Below are 23,392 nucleotides of genomic sequence, written 5' to 3'. Positions count from 1 at the left end.
GACAAAAATTGGAATTATTCAGTGCTTCTTACATTATAATGGAGAGGTAGGCATGAAAAATAATCTTATAATAAGAAACAAATGACTGGAACGGAGGTAGAGAAGTTTTCATGAATGCTATAATCCCTGCACTGAAAATTAAGTAAGGAACAAGATTTGTTACATAGGCATGTATTGAGGGATAGTCCTAGATGAGAAAGCAGAGCGTGAAAAAGAACAGAGAAATTAAATGGCTTAACACATTATAGGAAGGCAGATACTTTGATTTTGATAGATTGAATAGTTAAAAACAAAGGGTCTAACAGACGAAAATGGTCAGATAAGAAACTAATCATGAAGAGCTAACAATGCCACAAGAACAGATTGGAGTTCACCCACTAGGCAATAGGGAGTCATTGACAAGTAATGAGTAAATCAACTTGATCAGCTCTATACCGTGGCGAGTGCTCCATGGTGTAGGGCTAGAGAGGCAAGCAAAGCATTAAAAAAGCTATTGAAACACTTCGCATGAAACAAGGAGTTAGAGAAGGCGGAATGACTATCAGAGATATTTAGTCGATGCCAACAGAATTTGGCTTAGGGTTGGGCCAAGGATCTGGGATGCTGGAGCTTTTTTGTGTTTTGTTGTTTGTTTGTTTGCTTGCTTGTTTGTTTGTTTGTTTGTTTTTGCTAAAAGGTAGTTGTTCCCTGAGATTAACAGTATGAACGAGAAGCAGATCTGGGGCAAAGATGACATACCATATACCAGATGCAATGAACTTGAGGCAACAGGAGAACATCTAACTAGAGATTCGGACATACTGTTTTGGGATACAAGATATAGAACTCAGCTGGCAGCTGCCATGGATCTGGAGGTGGTAGTACTGCATGGATGGATGTTGGCCACGAGAATTAATCCACCCAGGAAAAAGAACGAGAGAAGAGGCAATTCTCAAGTAAAACCTTTCCTCCTATTTTTTATCCTGTTTATCTAATAACCCAGCAAATATAACCCTCCAAAGCAGAACAAGTTTAGGGATGTTCAAGGTCAAAGAATTTGTTTTCTGGCATATCTTCTCTCTCTTTGATATAAATTCCGTTCATCTGAAAGAACGGAGCAGGACCACATGGAGAGTAGATTTTGCATATTGAGAAACTCTGTGCAAGATGACAATTATAAACACACAGTCTCTAGAAAAACACTTCATTTACAAAGCAGATTTGACAGCTCCAGTTGCTTTTTGGCGGAGCCGTCTTGCCTGGCCCCTGTGCGACCTGGTGAGCTTCGATTACAGCTTTGATGCTAGCTCTACCACGGAGACCCCCTAAAAGGGGAGTGATAAATGAGGTCCTGTCAGGCTTCATTCCCTGGGTGGCCTTGAATCTCTGCCGTTATCTGTTACCCTGCCAGTACTGACAGTGATGAACACAAGGCAGGTGACGAACGATACCCCGATTCATTACCCAGAAAGAAGAGAGAGCAGAAATAAAGGGAAGGTGACTGCCATGCTGAAGCTTCTTTCCTGTCAGTGCTGTCTTCTCCCTGCAGGACTCACTGGTGAAGAAATGATGAAGCCTGTCTCAAATTCAGGCTCTAAATGTTAGTCGGGACAGAGCAAGTTGCTGAGAAACTGGCTAGGAAAACCACACCCTGAACTCGTCACAGTGAAGTCCTTCAAGAGCCTGACAATTGTGGGAAATATTTGGCATTGATTTTGTTCAGTCCACTCCCACTTAATAAAATCATATGAAACAAAAGACCCTAAAAGCATTCATCTCTCCGGCTTGTCCACACTGAGTTGTCACTCATTTCAGGAGACTACATACCTCTCTCTTAAGACCATAGTAAGATTGGAACTTCACAGTACTGAACTCTTCAGCAAGGGTGTCTGTGCTTCTCCTAGCAGACCTTAGGTTTTTAAGTGATGTGATGCCTTGTTCCTCCCTGAGAAAAATTTAATCAGGATCCTTGCTTCAACTGTACTTCCAATCTCATGGAGGAAATCAATCATTTACCTTACTGTCTCTTTTTTCTTTTATTTAATATTTATTTTTTAAGTTTATTTGAAGGAGCAACAGGGAGAAAGAGTTATTTTCCATCTGCTGGTTTACTAGCAAAATGACTGCAATGGCCAGAACTAGGTCAGACTAAAGCTACAAGTCAGAAACTCCATCCAGGTCTCCAAGTCTCCCACGTGGGTGGCAGAAGCCCAAACACTTGGGCTATCCTCTGCTGCTTTCCCAGGAATTAAATTAGCAAGCAGTTGAATCTGAAGTTAAACAGCGCAGATTCAAAAATGCCCTAAAATGTGATGCCATCACTGCAATCAGCAACTTCATCTGCAGCACAACACCAGCCTATATTTATTAATGGGACTTCCTGTGATGCCTGAAGACATGGTGCATACTCAATAAATACAACTTAAGTTTAACACCCAACAAAGACAAGATTTTTCATCTTAAGCCCAGTTGTGAATTAGAGCACTGCTTTTACGGGATACTAACAGAGAGACCATGTCAGGAATGGGCACCTAGGCCACACACATCCCACCTTGGAATGCCTGATCCAAGTCCCAGCTCCTGCAAATCCGATTCAACTTTCTACTAATACTCACCCTGGAAGACAGCAAGTGATTTCTCAAATACTTGGATCCTAGCCACACATGAGGGAGACCCAGATGGAATCCTAGCATTTGCCAAACAAACCTTGGCTATTGCAGGCCTTCTAAGGCATAATCCAGCCAATGGGAGATTTTTATTTCTCTCTCTCTCTCTCTCTCTCGCTCGCTCTTTCTCTCAGCCTCTGAATATCTACCATTCAAATTAAGTTAATTTTTAAAAGGCTAATTTAAAATGTAAGGGAGTTCCATGGTCTTATAGATCTGAACAATCGTGGCTTAGTTAACTTTATCAGGTTTCTTTCTTACAGAAACATTCTAGAGAGTAGTTTTGTTGTTTTCTTTTCCTTTGGTTGACTCATAAAACTATATATTGTTTACATATGTGTATGTGTGTGTGTATTAGGTAATATTCAAAATAGGGGAAAATATGTTTATCTCCTCAGTTATTATTTCTTTTGTGGTAAAATGCATTCTAAAACCTTTTTCTAGACTTTTAAAAAATATGTAGTATACTGTGCAATAGAGCACTAGAATTTATTTCTCCTTTGTGATTAAGCTTCTCCATACATTCCTCTCCCTTCCTCACCTCTGCTTCCAGTAACCAGCACTGCACTCTCAATTATAGACGACTTCTACTTTTATAAATTTTTATAAATGTAACAAGTGAGATCATGTGGTACTTGTTTTTCTGTGCCTAGGTTATGTTAACTAACATTACAATCTCCTCTTTCATACATGTTGTTGGAAATGGAAATACTTCATCCTTTTTATGGCTGAATAGTATTCCATAGTGTATACACAAGTATACTACATTTTCTTTATCTATTAATCAGTTGTCATACACTTTGGTTGAATCTATGTAGTGTTACAATTAACAAGGGAAGACATCTGCCTCATTAATAGAATGACTTTGTTGTCTTTGGATATATGCCCAACAGCAGGATTACTGGATCATCTGGTAGCTCTATTTTTAATTTTTTTGGAAACTTTCATACTATTATCCATAATGTCTGGGCTACTTTCCTTTCCCCAACAGAGTATACACATTCTGTCTCACTGTATTCTTGCCAGTATTTATCATCTTTTGTTCTTTGGGTAATAGCTGTCTCACTAGAGTGAGATGATATCTCATTGTGGGATTTTTTTTGCATGTCCCTAATTATTAATGATGTTTATCATTTTTGTCATATACTTGCTGGCTACTTTTGTAGTGTATTAAGAGAAATGTTGTTTGGAGTCTATTGTCCATTCTATACTGGATTTTTTTTTTTTTTTGCTTTCAAGTTATCTGAGCTCCATTCATACTGTAGCTTACAAATACTTTATCCTAGCTTATAAATTGTCTCTTCACCATGTAGATTGTTTCCTTTTATACCACAGCAAGTCTAATGTATAATATTTTTCAATGTATTTTCTCTTACGCAGAATATTTTTATACAATATAAATTAAACCAATGTCACAAATAACCACCCTCTGGGGATTGCTGGTCTAGTCTTGGTCACATCCCCAACTACTCTGTCATTTACCACATAAGCAAACTTAAATGATCATCAAATTGTTTTCTAAGTATCTTGGCAGAGCAACACAGTCTGAGAGTGGGTGGAATAAATGATAAAATACATATGTTTATATATGTACCTGCTTACAAAGAGTGCATTTATCTGTCCCCTAAATTGTTTTCTTCTATAGTCTTTCTTTTATCCATATTTTCAATTGTTCTTTTCTAAAAGAAATAAGCATGGGTTAAAGAAGATAAAAAAAATAGAAGGGTGATTATATGAAACTGGGGCAAAAGGCAATACAAGCAATTAACATGTGAATTTTATCCTTGCTTTTCTATAAAGACAAAAATGTCTTTCTAAAAATAGTAGCATGAGATATCACTACTTCTTTTGAATAGCATTCTAATTTTTTCATATACTTATGAATGAAAGTGGTCAGAACTCAAGGACACTTAAAAACTGCAGCATGAATTTTTAAGTGCCTAATCCATGAGGAAATCTAAAAGGATGACTCATTGTCACAAAGCATCTAAGCATCATACGTCTCTTGTTACATAAAACTGCATAGAACATGACAGGTTTCTCATGTTGGCTGTTGTTTCTTCTATTAAACCAAGCTACTCGTTATGTTCAAAATAACCTCGCTGAAGGGATACTAAGTCCAGACATTTAGCACAAACAAAAGCTCAGAAAGTAGTTTGAGGAGTAGGCATGGGTTACACAGCCCAGTGGGTTAAGATCACACCTCAAATGCCACCATCCCATATGAGCGCTGGTTTAAGTCCAGCTACTCCACTTATGATCTAACTTCCTGCTGACATGCCCAAGAAAGAAGAAGATGGCTCAAGTGCCTGGGTCCCTACACCCACATTAGAGACCCTGAAGGAGTTATATTCTCCCGGCTTCCGCCTGGCTCAGCCCTGACCATTGAGGCAATTTGGAAGGTGAATCAGCAAATGAAAGCTCAATCTCTTTTTCTCTCTTACACTCTTTCTCTTGCTCTCTCTCTCTCTCAACCTCTCTCCCTCCGTTTTCCTCCCTCCATCTTTCTATCCCTAACCTTCTCTCTCTAAATCTTTCAAATAAAATTAAATAAATCATTTTTAAAAACTAATATGAGCTAAGTAGCTTGGTTTATCAGTATTCACTTGTTATTTAAGATTAAGAGAAAAGAAAAAAAAATCCAAAGAAATGTGAAGCCAGTATAAAAAGGGGTATGTAAGTTGCAAACTTGTAATGATAAGAAACAGACTCTATAGCTCTCTGATCTTTTTCATCTTTAGAAAGCAATCAGGATTCATATGGGAAGAACCGATCATCCAAAACTAAAGTAATATTGGAGAGAGATGAAATCATCATTACAAATTAGACACAGCCCATCTTTCATTTTTCTTTTATTTTCTCTTCAGGAAAAAGAAGACTCTGTAAAACTTCATTGGTGATATTTCCTGATGTGTTCCAAGAATTCAAAGACCAAGCACAATCTTTTCACAATAAAATACAAAAGCACTTTTCATTTTTTTTTTCCTCTTTCCCAATGGCAGACTATTTAAATCCAGAGCTTCTGAGAAATAAGATGGGTATAATTTTGTAGGGTTTTTGTTTGTTTACAGAATAAACTTATCTTTCCAGAATACTTTTCTTTCCAGTTTCTTGAAACTAGCTGTGTGCCTACGAATTTTCTTGTGAAGGCATTTCTTTCTGGCTAGCCCAACTGAATGGTTCCATTGCCTTTCTGTCTGCAAGTGACAGATACGCTCCTTACCTCTAAGTTCTCTGAGCTGATGGATTGATGGGTATGAAGGAAAACCTGGACCACCAAAGCAAGAAAGGAATTCATCTCATTATTCTCTGCTTCAAGTTAATCATTGGGGAGAGAATATTTTAAATCCAAAGACTTCATGGAAGTTTCCAGAATTTCTCCAGAGGCACAGATCAATAGGCCAGAATAATCAAGAAAAGAAAGCAAGTTTGCCAAATGCCACTCACTTGGTACAGGGTTTTACTTGAGTAAGCAAAAGGGTTTAAATGGAATTACTCCAAACCTGTGGGGGTGGGAGGAAAGACCAAATCAACCCTCCAGGGAAGTGCCTCCAAACTGCAGCTAAAGATAAAAAGAAAGGATAACATTTTAATTCCAGTCTCCCGCCTTCATGAGCTATGGGTAGCACATGATTTTTAGGTTGTTCAGCTAAATGAACAGCTCTCCCATTACTCTGAGCCATCAATGCCTCGTCCACTCAAAATAATGCTCAGTAATATAGGGACTCAGGGCCCCATAATTCTGCAGATAGCTCCTCTGTTCTCTTTCAGCTAAAAGTCATAGAAAATGAAGCCCGCCTGATTGCCATGAGGGTGCCTTAGGCTTCACTGATGTTTAAATATTAGTCTCCAGAGCTCAGAGCATCACTCCCAACAGCAAAGTACCATTGTCTGTACCCCGAGCCAGGTACAAAAACTTTAAAGCAAAGTTTTAAAAAAATCACATGCTAGGATGTGAATAAAACTCCTGAAAAACACTTTTCAGCTGTTAAGTGTGAGACACACAGCTTTCTGCCCAGCGTGAGCTTTCCCGGCTCCCCCGCCCCTTCAGGCTATGAGCCATCCTCTGCACCTCTAGGTCTCAGCTCTTTCCGGTTTGCTCCTGCCTTCCACTTGACATGTCCATCTTGTTTGCCTATCCTCTCTGCTCTTTCTGCTCCATCTCTTTATCTGGTTCTCATTGTTCCTCTCTCTCTCCCTGCAAGCCCATTTATTCACTTGCGATGGCAGCCACTTAACTACCTGCGGTGGCCCCTACTTGGCTTACGAGATAGGGGGCCACTGAAGCTGCCTGGGAGAAACTAGACCCTAACAAAGAAAAATCTGAGCTGGAACAAGGTATTTCTTTAACTCAAGTTCAAAAGTATTTTCCTAAGCCCAGGCTACATGTGCCGTATTGTTAACTTCCATCAAAGGGATTCATATCTCAGGAATCACTGAAAAACTTTTAGATATGATTGATGGCTGGTCAAAAGAACGTCCACAGTGCGACAAGCTGCAGAAAGGGAATGCACTGAAGCCAGTTCAGGATTGCCTGGCTGTGCCTTTCAAATTCCTTTCATCACAATTGGTGACTGTAAGCACTGCAGAGCAAGAACAAGCCAGGACTTTGTGGAATATTCTTAACTGCTGATATGTAATCCATACAGCCAGTAGTAGCAGCCCGAGGATAAAAGGTTTAAAGAAATGGAGACACTTTTTTTTTTTTGAAAGACAACTTGGAAAGGAAAAAAAAAGAGTGAGAACAGTAAGATTTATGTTAACCCATCGGGAGTGTACTGGAAATCTCTTTGATGAAGGATTGAGATTACTTTGAAGCAGACTTTATTGAAGCAAAAAGTAAGTGTGGTGCCTGGAGACTTGGGTTGACTGGGTCACTTATCAGTCTTCCTAACTTTTGAATTTCGTTTTGCTTCCAAATTCTGTATGCTATCCAACTCCTAAACAGGAGCTAGTGAAATGTCTTCCCTCTGAAGAGGAGGTTTTTGCACAGCTTTAGTAATTATTAGTAACTTGTCTGGCAGGGTATACGGCTAAAAACAACAGAGTCCATAAGCAAAAGTATAAACACATGTACATACCCCATGCAAAACACTACTAGAAACTCTTAACCCTGCTATGTGAGTCTGTCCCTATCATAAATTCAGATTTCAAATACAGCACAGCAGAAGATTTGAAACAAACCAGGTGAATACCAGGGAAGGTGAAAGAATTGGACAGTTCTTACTGGTTGAAGAATCAAGTACAGCTTAGGAAGTAAAATCAAATACAGTCTAGACTAGGAAGGAAAGAACAGCAAACAGAGGGTTTTAAGCCACAGAAGAATTTTCTTGACACTTAAGTATAAAAGCCTCCCTTAAACATAAGAGATTGCCACTTTAGCGATGATGAAAGAAACCCCAGACAGAAAAAGATGATTTAAAAAATAATAATGAGGAGGAGGAAAAGAGGTAAGTATAACTGAGTGACATAATAACTAAGAAAAATACATTACTGATGATCAAGGAAAAGCTCGAATTCACGATCAAAACAACTTTTTGACATAGCTGTGCTTGGGATGTTCTTTTAATGACTCTTGCCATCCTTGTTGGTTATGATAATATAGTAATGAGGTTGCTTTTTTTTTTGACAACTATCAATTCAGTGAGTATATTCAAACAATGCTGATTTCAGAGACAGCAATGCTGCTGTTCAAATTCAAAGTCTCTGATATCATCAAACTGTTTTGTTTATGGCCCAGTATTTTGCCTCTGAATAAAGTTTCCAAAGGCAAGTTCCAAAAATGGTTCAAAACATTGGTGGAGTTATGGGTGAATCTTTCCAGGTAACTTTTGAAAAGTATAATGCTAATTTTGAAATACAAGTTCAAGAATTATAGTTTAGAAAACGAAAGTTCACAAAATGAAGTGGCAGGATGACTGCAGCAGAGTTGGCCCTTTGCTCAAGAGGCCTTAAAACAAATACAGAGAAACATATCAATCTGTCTGCACTGACCCATGAAGAAAACACGGATATACAGCAGAGATTCCACCTACCAGATCATTGTAGTTCCTGGAAAATAATGAAATCACTGCACTGCCACTTTCCCTGATAAACACAAGTATAATGTATTCTCGGATGTTTATCACACAAATATGTTCCCTAAAGAGCCACAAATTACACTAATGGCCAGGGTAGTTCCCAGGGAAATCAATCAGACCACTACTTGCCAAGTGCTGAAACCCACAGCCTCCTCTTCGAGTTCCCACAAGAGAGCAGAAATATTTTACCACAGAGAAACTCCAACATCTTAAATTAGTACTTTTCCAAAGTCCATCACCCTTTATTTAAGAAAATTGTCCAGGAATGCAATAGTAAATGAGAGCATCTCCCCTACAAAGAGGTGATGAGCAACATGATCCCACCCAATCTGGGGGTATCAAGACAACCAATTATCAGCTGCTTTGTAATGTCTGGGCCAGTTCCCTGGGCTCAATACAAACATCCATTGCTTGCTGGCATTTTTTTATGGGTGATCAGCTCCAACACCATTGAAATACAGTATTTTCACTTGCTCTATGGGAAAATTAAAATAATACAAACATAAACTTTGTAAAATGGTGGGGTTTTTTTTGCCAGTTTTCTTGGTTCCATAAACTTTACTGGTTACTTGAAACCTTTTCCAAAGTACTAGGGAAATAAGTCACCATCAATATAATGCTTGGCTCTCTACCATTCTCTATACCTAAAATGTCAGGATAATACTTAAACAGAAGAATGATGGACTTTGTTGTTGAGGAAGTAAACTATTTTTACAATGCAAGGCAAAATGTGGGGGGGGGAGGTGGATGAAGGAGAGCAGAAATGGAAATCCCTGAGCCTAAGGAACTGTATCATGAAAAATAAAGAATTTTAAAAAGAAAGATATGAGCCACCATATAACATTAGGTTTGGGTACTCAGAGGAAAGCTAGAATCTAACACAAGCTGGTCTGTTGGTAAATGTGATGAGCTACAAAGTAGCATCACTTGGGAAGCTCTGAGGCCCCATTGGAGGAATGTCCTCAAGGTCACAGCAGGGAACTGAGCCATAAACCATCACAGGTGCACCAAAACCCCAGGAAACCACCAAAACATTTTGAGGAATGGGCTCTTCACCATAACTGACCAATTTCTCTAATAAATCAAGATGGCACTTGCAGTTCAGCCTATATTTGTGTGCTTTAGCGTGAAGACAGCAGAAGGAATGAGATGGGATGGTATTTGTTGAGCCTCTGTCGTGTGCCAGAGACTTTACATCAAAACAGTCCAAGGATAGGAAGAATCATTATCTTCATTCCTGCATTTATACATACGAATCAATTGAAGACTCAAATTTTAAATGTTATGCACCATCAGAGAGCTCATAAACAGTAGAAGCAAGACTTCAATCTTGATCCATCTGATTCTAAAAACTCATGTTTTTCTAAAAAACAAAGGCTCATTTACAAAGTGTCCTACTTTGTCTTCTGCTTTCACACAATTTATACTACAATAATTCAGTTGCATAAGAAATATTAATTATAAAGAAACTCTACTTCACAGTTTTCCACTGGGTTCCTTTATATTTTTTTTTGTTTTGTTTTATGACACCATGATTTATTATGACAAAACAATGGTCAGATTAAGATATCAGAATCATGGTTTGTGCAAACTTAAGGTTGTGATGTGATGATTTTCTGGGAATCCAGTAATAGTTTATGACACCAAAATTGTTTATGACATCACAAAACTGGTTTATGACATAATAATTGATTATGATCATAGCTGGATTATGGCCCCATTATTATGCTAACACTGTGATATGCCTATGTGGTTTATCACAATCCAATTAATTATATTATGCTTTATTTTGAAAATGCTTTACAACATAAAAATTTATTGTGATGGCATGATATATCTATGATATAAACATTGTGGTTATTTATATACTCAAGTATAAAGAGACACCAATAATTGCTTATTACTCGATGACTTTTTGAGCAATAAAGTTAATTATGACATCACAATTTGGTTTTATAATCAGGGTGGTACTTTCACATATCAGTTGATTATGACATTGCAAGTTTTTATGAGAAAAAATGGTAGGTAATAAATACAGTGGTTACTATCATAATAAAGTGATAAGGTTATGGTAACACACTTAATTATGACATAGTATATGTTTATCAGAAATGATGATTTACAACCAATTATTATGACACAGCACATTTTTATGAGAATGCATTGGTGGTTTGTGACATCAAAATTTACTGTCATAGTATCAGAATCATGACATGACAATTGGTTGTGATGGGACACAGTGTGTATTTTTTCTTTTTTAAAAAAAGATACATTTATCTTTATTGGGAAGCCAGATATACAGAGAGGAGGACAGAGAGACGGAGACCTTCCATCCGTTGATCGACTCCCTAAGCATCTGCAACAGCCGGAGCTGAGCCGATCCGAATCTGGGAGCCCGAAGCCTCCCCCGGGTCTTCCACACAGGTGCAGGGTCCCAAGATTTTTGGGCCATCCTTGACTGCTCTCCCAAACCACCAACAGGGAGCTGGAAGGGAAGCAGAGCAGACGGGATATGAACTGGCATCCAAATGGGATTCCGGCACAGGCAAGGTGAAGATTTTAGCCACTAGGCTACCATGCTTGGCACTGGGTTCCTTTAATAAAGCTCATCTGAGGTCAGCATTGTGGCACAAGAAATTAAACTGACACTTGTCGCACTGACATATCAGAACATCAATTCAAGTCTCAGATGCTCTGATTACAATCCATCTTCTTGCTAATGTGCTTGGGCAGGCAACAGAAGATGGCCGAAGTACGTGAGCTCTGCCACTCATTGGGAGACTAGGAGGGACTTCCTGGCTCTTACATTCAGTCTGGCTCAGATATTGCTATTGTTGTCATTGGAAAGTAAATCAACAGATGCAAGTTCTCTTTCTCGCTGCCTTTTCTTTCCTCCATCTATCTTGCTCTCTTTCAAATAAATAAATCTTTAAGAGCACATCTGGAATATCTTAATAGAAGAAACTACCTGTTGTATGAAGCATAGTATGCTTGTTCAGGAATGGGTCAATTTTATATTAAGTACCCATAATTTTCTTCCCTTTCTGTCTTTCCACCCCACCACCCAACCAAGACCACCATCAATAACCCCACAATGCTAGCCAAATCTTTATAGGGTATCTAGCAAGGGCTGATGCTCAGTGGACTCATCCATGGGCTATGGCACTTAAACAAGTGAAAACAAAAGAACTACAAACTTGTTAATAATAGGACAGGGCACATATCTTCCACTTCAGGCTCACCTCTGCTCTATTGTTCTGAGTCACTCTCCCAAGCCTCCCACTTGAAAGCTATATAGCTGCCATTTTTCAGTGTCAGGCACTCATTAAATAAAATATAAAGACTATACTCCATGGAGCACTGACTGAGCTCCAAACAGAACCTAACATACAGGCAAGCACTTAAAGGCCCTCGGTCTCCATTCTGTTCCTCCCATCACCAGTCTGATTCAGAAACCTCATAACTCGTCCTCTCCAGAAGTGACCCGGCTACAGAAGAACTTGTGAAGAGAAGCAGATAACAACTTCCCTTGAAATAAACTAGTGAGGCTTTCTACAATATGGCCTCTGTAGTAAATGCAGCCATAGAAATCATGGCAATCTCTCCAGACTCATTTCCTTCCACACCACCCTAATGATGCTGCTTGCAGTCTAAGTGATAGAAAACAGTTCTCCGGCACCCTCTCAGTGCTGTGATGCCCCAATACTTTCTCTGCATCTCATTTAAAAAGCACTGAAAGAGTGACAGTGCCAGATAACTGGATAATAGAGAAAATTTGAGATCACCCAGAGAGGCCTTATCATTTGCAAACACTCTTGGGGCAATAATGAGACATGAGAGATTTATCTGCCTCAGGCAAGGCTACTCCTAATCTAACCCAAACAAGACTCTAGCCTGTTTTTAAAGACCTCTTAAGAAACAGTGCTCTTAGTTCCTCCTGCTGTGCAAGAATACAGACAGAGAGATGGGAAGGAGGCTTATGCACATCTCATATCAGCACACGTGAACCAACATAATTGGCTGAAGTACACTGCATTCCATGATGACAGGTAAGTTATTCTTGAGCCATTCATAATGAACACACTTTTCTGCCTGCTGCCTATTTATAAAATCTGAACTAAGGAAATCCAACCAAATCATTTCCTTGATCAAAATTCTTCTGCAGTTCCTTGCAACCAAAAGAATCTTACATAAAGGAGATTAAAGAAAGAAACTCTCTTTTAACTCACAGTTCCCACAGGGCCTACAGCTCATTCTCTCACCTTACCCCTTCAAGGGTGGAAGTATGCAAATGTCACTTTCTCCCTGAGGTCTTCCACTCCTATCCAATTTAAAACTCCCTCACTTCCCACATACACAGGCACACACATGCACACCTTGTGCCTTTTTCACATGCCATTTTTCTCCAGAGCACCTAACACCCTCAATCATACTATATGATATTTTTATTATCAATTTTCCCTATCAGAATATTAACTCCATAAAGGAAAACAGGTTGATCTGCTCTGCTGTTTCCTACCCCTAATTATTAAAACAGAGCATGGTCCACTGCAGGTATTCATTGCATGACTGTCCAAAGAAATGAATGAACACACAGTAAGACACAGTGTCGCTTATTAGCTTAGAGATTATTCCCTTCCACAGACAGGTCTTGGACTGATATATGCTACAGCAATTCCTATGTAAGATCTTAATGCTGCCACTCTTCAAAAGTTAGAAAAAAGATTTCAGAAATGATTCTTGGAGTCTTGGCACTCCTCTGAAATTCCCTTCCTTTCCTATGCCCTGAAACATGGCCAAAAGCAAGGTGCAGGCTCCTGGCTCCCTGAATCCTGCTTCGGCCAAGTCATTTCCTCTGCTATCTGTCTAGGATCTCCTGTGAGATGTTACAAGGGAAGAGACTGTGCCATTGCTCAATATAAAACAGAAAACCATGAAAGAACATCGGATAGAGTCTCAGAGAAACCAGGCTTAATTTATTCAATAAATATTTATACAGCATCTGTTTCATCTCTGGATTTGTACTAGAAACTGGGAAAACATAGAGAAGCAGGTCATAGTTAGGCCCACATTTAGCCAAGTCCATATAACACATAATTTAAAAAATCACAAAAATTTGGGGAATCAAAGGTCCTTTGAAGAAAGATGTCCAGGAACGTGCCATGCTGGAGACAGCTGCTGAGACTTCAGCAGAGTTGCTAGTCAGGTAAAGCACAGGGAGTCTGAGGTCCACGTCACAATTTTAAACAAAACCATATCTCTTAGGCCTCGATTTCCCCCAACCACAAAATAAGAAGAAAGTTGCTTACATGTAAATTCCCTCCCAATGGTAAAACTTTGTGTCTGTCTTTTGCCTAATCATCTTCTGCTATAGTTTCAGTGTTTGCCCTCTCCAAAATTCATGTTGAAATGTAATCGCCACTGTTACAGTGCTGAAGGACCTCTAAGAGGAGATTGGGCATGAAGGTTCTGCCTTTGTGGATGGGATTAACGCCACTACAAAATGGTGAGTTTAGCTTGCACTTGCTTATTCTTTCGGTCCTTCTCTCTTCCTCTTCTGCAAGGTGAAGAACAGGGTTCCTCCAGTAGGGAGGAGGCAATATTCAAGACACCACACAGGAGGCTGACACAGGGCCTTGATCAAACAGTAAACCAGCTGGTGCTCTGGCCCTGGACTTCTCAACCTCCAGAGCTATGAGAAAGAAATTCATTGTTTACAAATGACTCAGTCTTGGGTACTGTGTTACAGCAGCACAAGACAAGCTTCAGCATTCTACAAACAGATCATGGGAATAATTTGTTTCAAAGGGCATTGGTGAGGAGAGAATGTTTTGGCCAATTCATTTGGCACGGTATGATAACCAGTAAGTAAGCCCCAAGGAAAGCTATTTAAACAAATTGCTGTTTTCTTCCATATGTGAGAGATTTTTGTTTTGCTGTCCAGATCCAATTTTGAGAATTCTGTTATAACCAAGTTGAATATCAGATATGAACTATTCTTAAAATAAGTACATAATTACAAGCCCTATTGTTCACCATTAACATCAAGTTTCATTCCTCCATTTCAAGCAATCCTCCGCATTTAACATATTGAACATGAAAATTCAGCTCTTGAAGTCCTGGAAAATTTTGAACTAGGAGTGAGTTCAAGATATTTGACTCCTCCATGCTTTCAAATAGTAAGAGGCATGTCAGCCCAGAATTTACATACCCTCATCAACTACCAGGCAAACAAAAGTTAATGTCAGCACTGTGATAGCAAGTAGGATTCTGAAGTAAACATGCTTGGAAAAGTTTTGTGTTGAGGGTTTAAATATGCCTGACATCCCTAGTACCTATGAGCTTAGAGGAACTGAAACAAATTACTTCATCACAGAAAAATCAACTTAATAGAAATATTTCTAACTACAAATGTTGTGGTTTTCTAATTTTAAGAAGAGGGAAGTGAACGAATATGAAAAGAGATATTCTAAAAGTATTGATGTGCACTGGATTTAATGTCTGTAGCTCTATCACTAACTGGTTCTGTGAATAGATCACTTCAAAGAAGATCATTTGAGTTCTTTAGTACATCACTTGAGGTCTTTGAGACTGTCTTCTCATTGGTAATATGATAAAATAATAACATGTCTCTGTGTGAAAAAAATCCAAATTTTCATCATCTGTTGAAAAAATAAACGAAATTGGGCCCGGTGGCGTGGCCTAGCGGCTAAAGTCCTCGCCTTGAAAGCCCCGGGATCCCATATGGGCGCCGGTTCTAATCCCAGCAGCTCCACTTCCCATCCAGCTCCCTGCTTGTGGCCTGGGAAAGCAGTTGAGGATGGCCCAATGCATTGGGACCCTGCACCCGCGTGGGAGACCCGGAAGAGGTTCCAGGTTCCCGGCTTCGGATCGGCGCGCATCAGCCCGTTGCGGCTCACTTGGGAAGTGAATCATCGGATGGAAGATCTTCCTCTCTGTCTCTCCTCCTCCTCTGTGTATTTCTGGCTGTAATAAAATGAATGAATCTTAAAAAAAAAAGAAAGAAAAAATAAACGAAATGTGGCATACCATGCAAAGGGTTTTTATTAGCATTAGAAAGTTCCAATACCTGCTAAAATATGAATGCCCATTGAAAACACTGTACTAGGTAAGCCAATCACGAAAGACTACACATCAAAGATTCTATTTATATCAGGAGTGGGGAGCTTTGTTCTGCCAAAGGCCATTTGGATATATATAACAGAACATACAAAATGGTCAACTTAAAAATTAGCCTGCAATGGGTTTATTGAACTGTAAATCCTGCCTGTGGTTGCCTGGGAAGGGCTAGATTTGATGATTTCTTGGGCCTTCTCTGCAACAAAATAAACCAAATTCATAATTATAAATAGTGCTATAGATGGGAACAAAGAAGGGGGAAATTTAGAGAGCAGTTAAATAGGAATTTTACTGTATCTGAAATATTTTAAAATTTTAAAGGAAAAATATTGTCATGTACTGTGTATTTTTAAATGTTCAAGAGACCTTTTAAAAAGTTCATGGAAATATGTATTACATTTCAATTTTATTTTTCCATGAATTTTTGAAGTCCCATATTGCGTAATGCACAGCCCAATGACTCTAGTAGTGATAACACATTGCCCTGAAAAGTGCTAAGGCAGTAGATATTAAGTGCTCTCACCAAGAAAAAGACATGTTAAATAACATGCATGTTAAAACACAAGATCAACAGATATACAGGAAAATATGCATGTACACATCTAAAGAAACTGTACATTAGAGACTATCATATCGAGATATGAAGTTACAATGCAGTATACATCTCTTCTTGCAAATCAAAGATGGACTCCCAGCAAAACTGTTAAATATATCTTGAAAATAGGATGGTGGAGTCGCTGCCACTATCCACATCTACATTCTCAGGATACACTTAAATATCAGAATGCTAGACTTATGACTATGAAGGACTATACTATTGTAATAAGATAGGGGAAATCAGTGGGGGCAGGGGTATGAGAAGAGAGGGAGGGGTAAATTCCAGAAGATATGGAACTGTATCATAAAATTGATTAGTTAATTAATGACATGTTAATTGGCTAGATTTAACCATTCCCCAATGTATATATACTTCGAATCATCATAAGTCCATGATAAATATCGTTTCATATGCCAATGTTTTAAGAACTAAAGAGAAAAATTACCTCTGAATTTTAAAGTGTATGGTTAGGAAAAGTCTAAAAACAAATCCATTTAAGTATTTGAGTAATTCATAATGGGAGTTGTATATATTGAGAAGTATCATTTTCAGACACATATGTCTGATGGTATATGGAGGTACAGTTTCCAAATTTCTCCAGCTAATAAAAAAAGAAATACACAGGAAATGTGGTTATTACTGTTTAATATTCAGTCCAATGGACAAGCCCAACTTTCAGAGTAGCCTGGATTTCAAAGTGATAAAGGCTCTCTGTACATAAAAGCATGTTGCATGGGAGGGATAACCCACTAACTAATCCACCATTATCCACTAGTTTTAACATCAGATTAAAATCTTTATTAAGCTTTAAGCTTTCACCTTGGAAATTAGAGAGCAAACCTTTGAAGAAATGAGCAGAACTAGTAGATTTTTGTGATTAAATATTACTACATAATTTGTCTTAAACACTTTTCCTTTTTAAAATGTCAAGATAATTATATGTTAAATATTATCTTAATAAGCCCTAGAAATTCAGGTTTTAATTATAGAAACTGAAGAAACATGAGCTCTAGACTCATATCATTTAACTCTGGCCCCACAGAATTTACAGGTTGCACCAGAATTCTCCATTACCTGGTTACACACTAGTGGACAATATGACATTTTGCTTGAAAATGATATAGGATAATATGATGGAAAATAACTGCACTTTTTCTATTGTGCTTCTCCTGTAAGGCTATAAATAAGTTGAATTGTGCTCCTTTGATTTATGTTTATGACTATTATTATGATGATTTATTTAGGGTTGAGTGCTGACAGTGTGCTGAGTGCTATACCAGACTCATAAGAAGAAATGGTTATGCCCCAGAGGCTTACATACCAAGACAAACAATTCAGCCATAAAATACACTGGCTAAGAGATGCTTAATCTCAGCAGTGCAATGCTTCTTGGACTTTATATGTAGGTGGAGAAAATTTCCTCCTCCTGGGGGAAGAAGGTTAATGCTCTTTGAAAGACTTTGAGAACCAGTTTTCAACAGAGATTTCACACAAGGGCAGAGAAACATCAAGGTGCACACTCTTAGACCACAGAAAAGGACCTGTGAGTGAAGGGTTCCCCAGCTGACAAACCATTTAGCTACTGAATTGGGTGCTGTGGTTATCAAACTGCCACCTCAAGGGCTTCAGGGTAGTGGATGCGCTCAATTCCATGATTCCAGATACATTCAAGTGCTCATTTTACTATCACAACCATCTGAAACTTATTCTGAGAGAACACTGCATAAGACTATCTAACCGTCAACAGCTGTGTTTCAAAATTGAAGGATGCTATTATTTGTGACCAAAAAATGCAGACTATATATATACATACATATATACATACATATACAGAGAGAGAAACTAATAAGTTTGAGGAATGCTACACTTAACAAAGTGAAACTGGCTCTCTGTTGCAGCAATACTCAAAACCAACATTAGGTCTTAAGAATCTTGAAATCTCTGCTTTTGATTGCAGTCATTCGGGGTGGAACACTGCACAGTCCTAGCACTAGAAACTACATGTTGGAAAATACCACAGCGGATAGAAAGAGAACCAAAGAAAGAATGAATAAAACTTACAGTGCAGGGAGCCCTTTGCTTCTTGATTTGAGTGCCACCAGGAAATAATGTGTCCCTGTGTCTCCTCCAGTTGAATAGAGCATGGCACACACCTCTTTACTGACTCCCAGATATGGCTGAAAGAATAAAAGGCATAGGACAAGTTTTCAAATATGTGGTAACCAGCCTCCTAGCTGGTCCCCAGTGGCTCCTGCATTCCGGTATTCTTGCCTTTGGGTGGTTCCTGCTCAAAACAAACAGCCAACCCATGTTACCAGTAGGATATGGTGGAAATGATAGGTTGTGACTGCCATGGCGAGGCTATTTGAGACATTCTAGCTTTTACCTTGCTGTTTTGGATCAATTACTCCAGGAAGAACCAGCTGCCACACTGTGAAAATACTCAAGCAACCCTATGGAGAGATCTATGTGGTGGGGAACAGAGTCCTTATGCCCTCAACCATGTTACTTTGTCTTCTTACAGGCATCCGTTACCTCTTCAGATCACTGCAGCCCAGCCAATAACTTGACTGCAACCTCAGGAAAGACCCCAAGATAACACTACCCACAAAAAAATGGTACAAAATAATAAATACTTGCTGCTTTAGTCAGTTGTATTTGGGAGTAAGGCACTACACAATAAACAATAAATGCAACATTCTAGATAGTTCAAGACTTCGAACACTACCTCGTTTCCATCCACATGTCCTAATTTGGGTATTCAAAACATTGATCACCAAAGGGATTTCTTGTTTTTTAAATAGAGCTGGAGTCACTGAATCACAGTCAATATCAAAACTAAATGAGTTTTTTGAGGAAAGATCAATATGAAACTGCGAGAATATATGACCACCACCCATTTTGTTGAACTTTGCGCTTCACACAAAGACAGGCCAACTTCTCAGTGAATGAACACAATGCAGAGATAACTAACGAGACCCTTTGAAAAACAGGCCCCACTGACCAGCTACTGCAAGTCAGAAAGTAACCTCTCCTTTGGAGGCTGTTACTGATGTTGTCTTACACTTACTCTGGGATGATGCGTAAAGATTGAGGCTCTTAGACTGAGTTAAGAAGGTAAAATTGTGTCCATCAGTTGTCTGTAGAATACCACAAAGGAGAAAAGTGACTAATGCTCAAGGTGGAAAGCAACATTGGGAAGAAAAGAAAAAAAAAACAGAGGATATGAAAGAGCCATAGGAAGCTACGACAGCATGCTGAGATGCAAGAGGCTCTGGAACCCAAGTAATACTAACAGAGCAAGTGGAACAAAGTGAAGCACAATGTTGAGCAGCCTTGGAAAAAGGATAATCCAAGCTAGGTGTGGGATCCCTGCTCATACAGAGGAAGTAGACTGATCTGGAAGGAATACGGTAGGTTGAAGTGACAAGAAATCGTTAATGGACCTGATAGGAGACTATGACCTTCGTGACAGGATATACATCTGTGGGAAATGGAGTCTTAGGGAAGGGTCCTATTGGAGGGTTGACCTTGGCACCCCAAAAGCAAATTAGGTAAGGAGAAAGGAATGGTAAAGGAAGAGGAGGGAGGAGACACAACAATATGAGGAGTCTTTTTTCACAGTAACCACTGTTCCCACTGAGGAAGCTTGTGAAACACATGGTTGCTTGGCTCAGAATGGATGTCTGGGAAACCCACGAGTATTTGGCCCACAGGTGCCTGTCACACAACAGTGTGGGTGTTTACGTGTGTATCCATCTACTTATGTGTATATACATTATTAACCATCGTTTAAGGATTTTCACACACATAAATTGGGATTATTTTCTCCCATTGCAACAAGCCCAGAAATAGTCCATGACCAACAATCCATTACAGTTGCCAGTAGAAATAAATTTCCTTGAAACTTTGCAACAGGCTCAATACAGAATCTTGCCCATGGAAATGCACATAGTGGTAATCAGTATTCCTGTCCAGGCCCAGACCCGGTGGATAATTACAATTAAGCTTCAATGGATTAGCTGCCAGCAGGACAGTAAGTAGTGAATGGTATTTTACATCTCTACTTTTTCAGCATATTTGGGTATGTAGGGTATGTTTTTTTCTCCATAGAAAATAGAAATTATTTCCAATTAATTCAGGAAACCATCAAAATTACTGAAAATTGTACTGCTCCCCATGGCAGAATGAATGAGGTACAGGGTGACTTCCTTTGTTGTGTTAGAAACGCAAGGGTCACCTGCATTACTTATAGAACTCCTAGTTTACATTTTTCAATTAGGGGATAATCAGTGTGCCATTATGAGGAAAAATTGTTGGAATGACCTCTTGGCTGTCTATCTTCACCAGCAAATCTTTGGGGAGGGTTTGATTGAAAGCATGACAGGAGAACAAGGCAAGTTATACTGCTGATAAATAAGAATAATTATCACACTTATTATCTGATAAGTAATTTATTGTAGTTTGCCATTAATCCAGCTCAAGCCACCACTGGTTGAAACCACCCCCTAAAGATGGACTCCTTCAGCTTTTCTCACATTGTGTCAGAAATTCAGGTCTGAAAAACACAAAAGAAGCATTTACCTGGAATATAAGAGCCGTCGCTGCATACTTGATCATTTTAATCAGCACAGATAAATTACCCCCTTTATATAAATGGTAAAGCTGTACTTCCCTCTCAGCTTAAAAAAAAAAAAACTATCTGCAGGAGGCTGCTGTAAGAAGCCACAGCTCACTCTGTTTTGTTTTAAATCTTCTATTGCATTCTTGCTAAAAGCCATTAGCCTATCCATTTTTAGTCAACGCCTGCAGCACATTCTTAATTTCTGAGAGTACATACTATTTTAATAAGATAATTAAATTCTTTCCTCTGCTTCATAAATTCAGTTGCTAAGAATTCATTCAATCCATAAAAAATTATTGTAAATGTTGGAGATCAGTAACAAATGTTTCTTTTATTGCACTCTACTTCTTGCCAATTCCAGTAGAAACATATTCTTAACTATGGTGCTGGAGAAGTAATGCAGGCCTTTTGGAGATACAGGTCATGTTTTCCTAGTGACTTCATCTACTGATAGTTTAGAAAATAATAATAGTCATGATTAACATTATGCCCTCAAAGAGAGACATCATGATGATTCTCATTCAAAGATGAAATTTAGATCTACTGTTTTATTTGTTTTGTAATTTTTGCTTCATTTCCCAAAAAAAAGCAAATTAATTTTGCTTTTTATGATTTACATCTAATTTTGAACAAGCAGTCTTTGTTTTCTTTCCTATGCCTTTTTATCTTGACATTTCAGGCCACTACCTTGTTGTTTATTACTGATCCTCCTATCTGTAGGCCTGACCTCCAGGAATATTTTTCATCAATAGAATATTAAAATTAGGCATACCAACTTATTTTGCCTGCTTGTGGTCTTCCCTACCAGGGAATTTGATTACCCCTGTGAAGTCAAAGGAGTCTCTCCTCTGCCCTGAAGCATCTGAAAGAAAATTTTTTAAAAATTTAAGTTTTGTTTAGAGTATGATTATACAACCATTTACACAATTTGACATCATCAGAGTCAGGAAATTCTTGCTCATAGCTACACAAATCTCTCCAGCCGCAACAGAAGCCCATTTTAAATCTGATTTTAAGGCTGGGCAAGTGTATGTACTTTTCATCACTATATGGAAATACCTAAGAGCAAGCTAACCATGAAGAAAGGAGGTTTACTTTGGCCTCGAAGATTCATAGTCCTAGGTTACAGAGACCCGCACAGGTTGAGCCAATTGTGAGGCCGCAGAATGGCAATGGCACAGTGTGTGCAGGGGGAGGGGAGCGGAGTGAGGGGCACAGGAACCACGTGGTGAGCCAGATGACTTAAGAGAAAACAGCTGAGCACAACTCCAAATTATTTCAAACCAACCCTTCCACAAGAACTAACCATTAATGTGCATACCCCTAATGACCTAAGGACTGCCCACTAAGCCTAGTTCCTAAACACCATAATTGGATAGGTCCTCTAGTCTATTAGCACCCTTAGTCCATGACTTAGGTACTTGAGCATGAGACCAGGAGTCATATTCTTGTAAAATCATGGTAGAGACTCACTGATCTCTTTCATTTATGATTGGAAGATGGGGGTAAAGACAACCCTATGTGCTTAACTTCACTATTTCCTCCACAGTGAAGGAGGTAAGGAAACAGCTTTTTAGTGAGTATTCCTTACCCACCACATGGAAGTGAGCCAGCATCATTCCACAGCCCCCACTTCAAAGAGGTTTGAAGGACCTAGGCAGAACTGCAGAATGGAGAATTACAAATGTCCCTAATGCTAACAATGTTTCAAATAATGGATGAGATGCGACATCACATTCCATTTAAGGACAAATCAAGAACACTGTTTTCCTAATATAGCCACTTCCCAACATATCATACATAAGTCACAGAACTTCTCCTCGTTAAAGCAATTGGCTAAAGAAACTAAAGGAAAAACAACCACCAGAAAAAAGAAAAAAGAAGTCCACAGGTTTTTATCACTTACCACGAGGAATAAATGTCACTAAAGCAAAGTAGGACAACTGTAGGTCTCATGAAAATGCTCAGCATTTTAGTGCCAACATAGTTAGAATTCAGGAATGGAAGTTTTTCACTCCCTCTCCTGTGTCTCTCTTTCATATTCCTTTGTGTCTGTGTGCACAAGGATGTCAGATTGCACAAATACAGTATTGGTTAAAACATAAATAATAAAATAAATAGCACAGGAAAAGAAGTATACTACTGCTTCCAACCAAAATTAATATGAGTTCCTTACAGGTGTGTTTCCTTTAAAAAAAATAATCCACTTTCAAAGCTGATAATCCAGCTCTCCCCTTCTCGAAGCTCTCGGGGGAAATCTGGAGGACGGCATTTGATTCACAAAGGCTAACAGAATGCTTATGGG

The sequence above is a fragment of the Ochotona princeps genome, chromosome 7 (assembly GCF_030435755.1).
Source record: "Ochotona princeps isolate mOchPri1 chromosome 7, mOchPri1.hap1, whole genome shotgun sequence".
NCBI lineage: Eukaryota > Metazoa > Chordata > Mammalia > Lagomorpha > Ochotonidae > Ochotona > Ochotona princeps.
The sequence above is the reverse complement of the archived record's forward strand: the minus strand, read 5'-3'. Positions refer to the sequence as shown.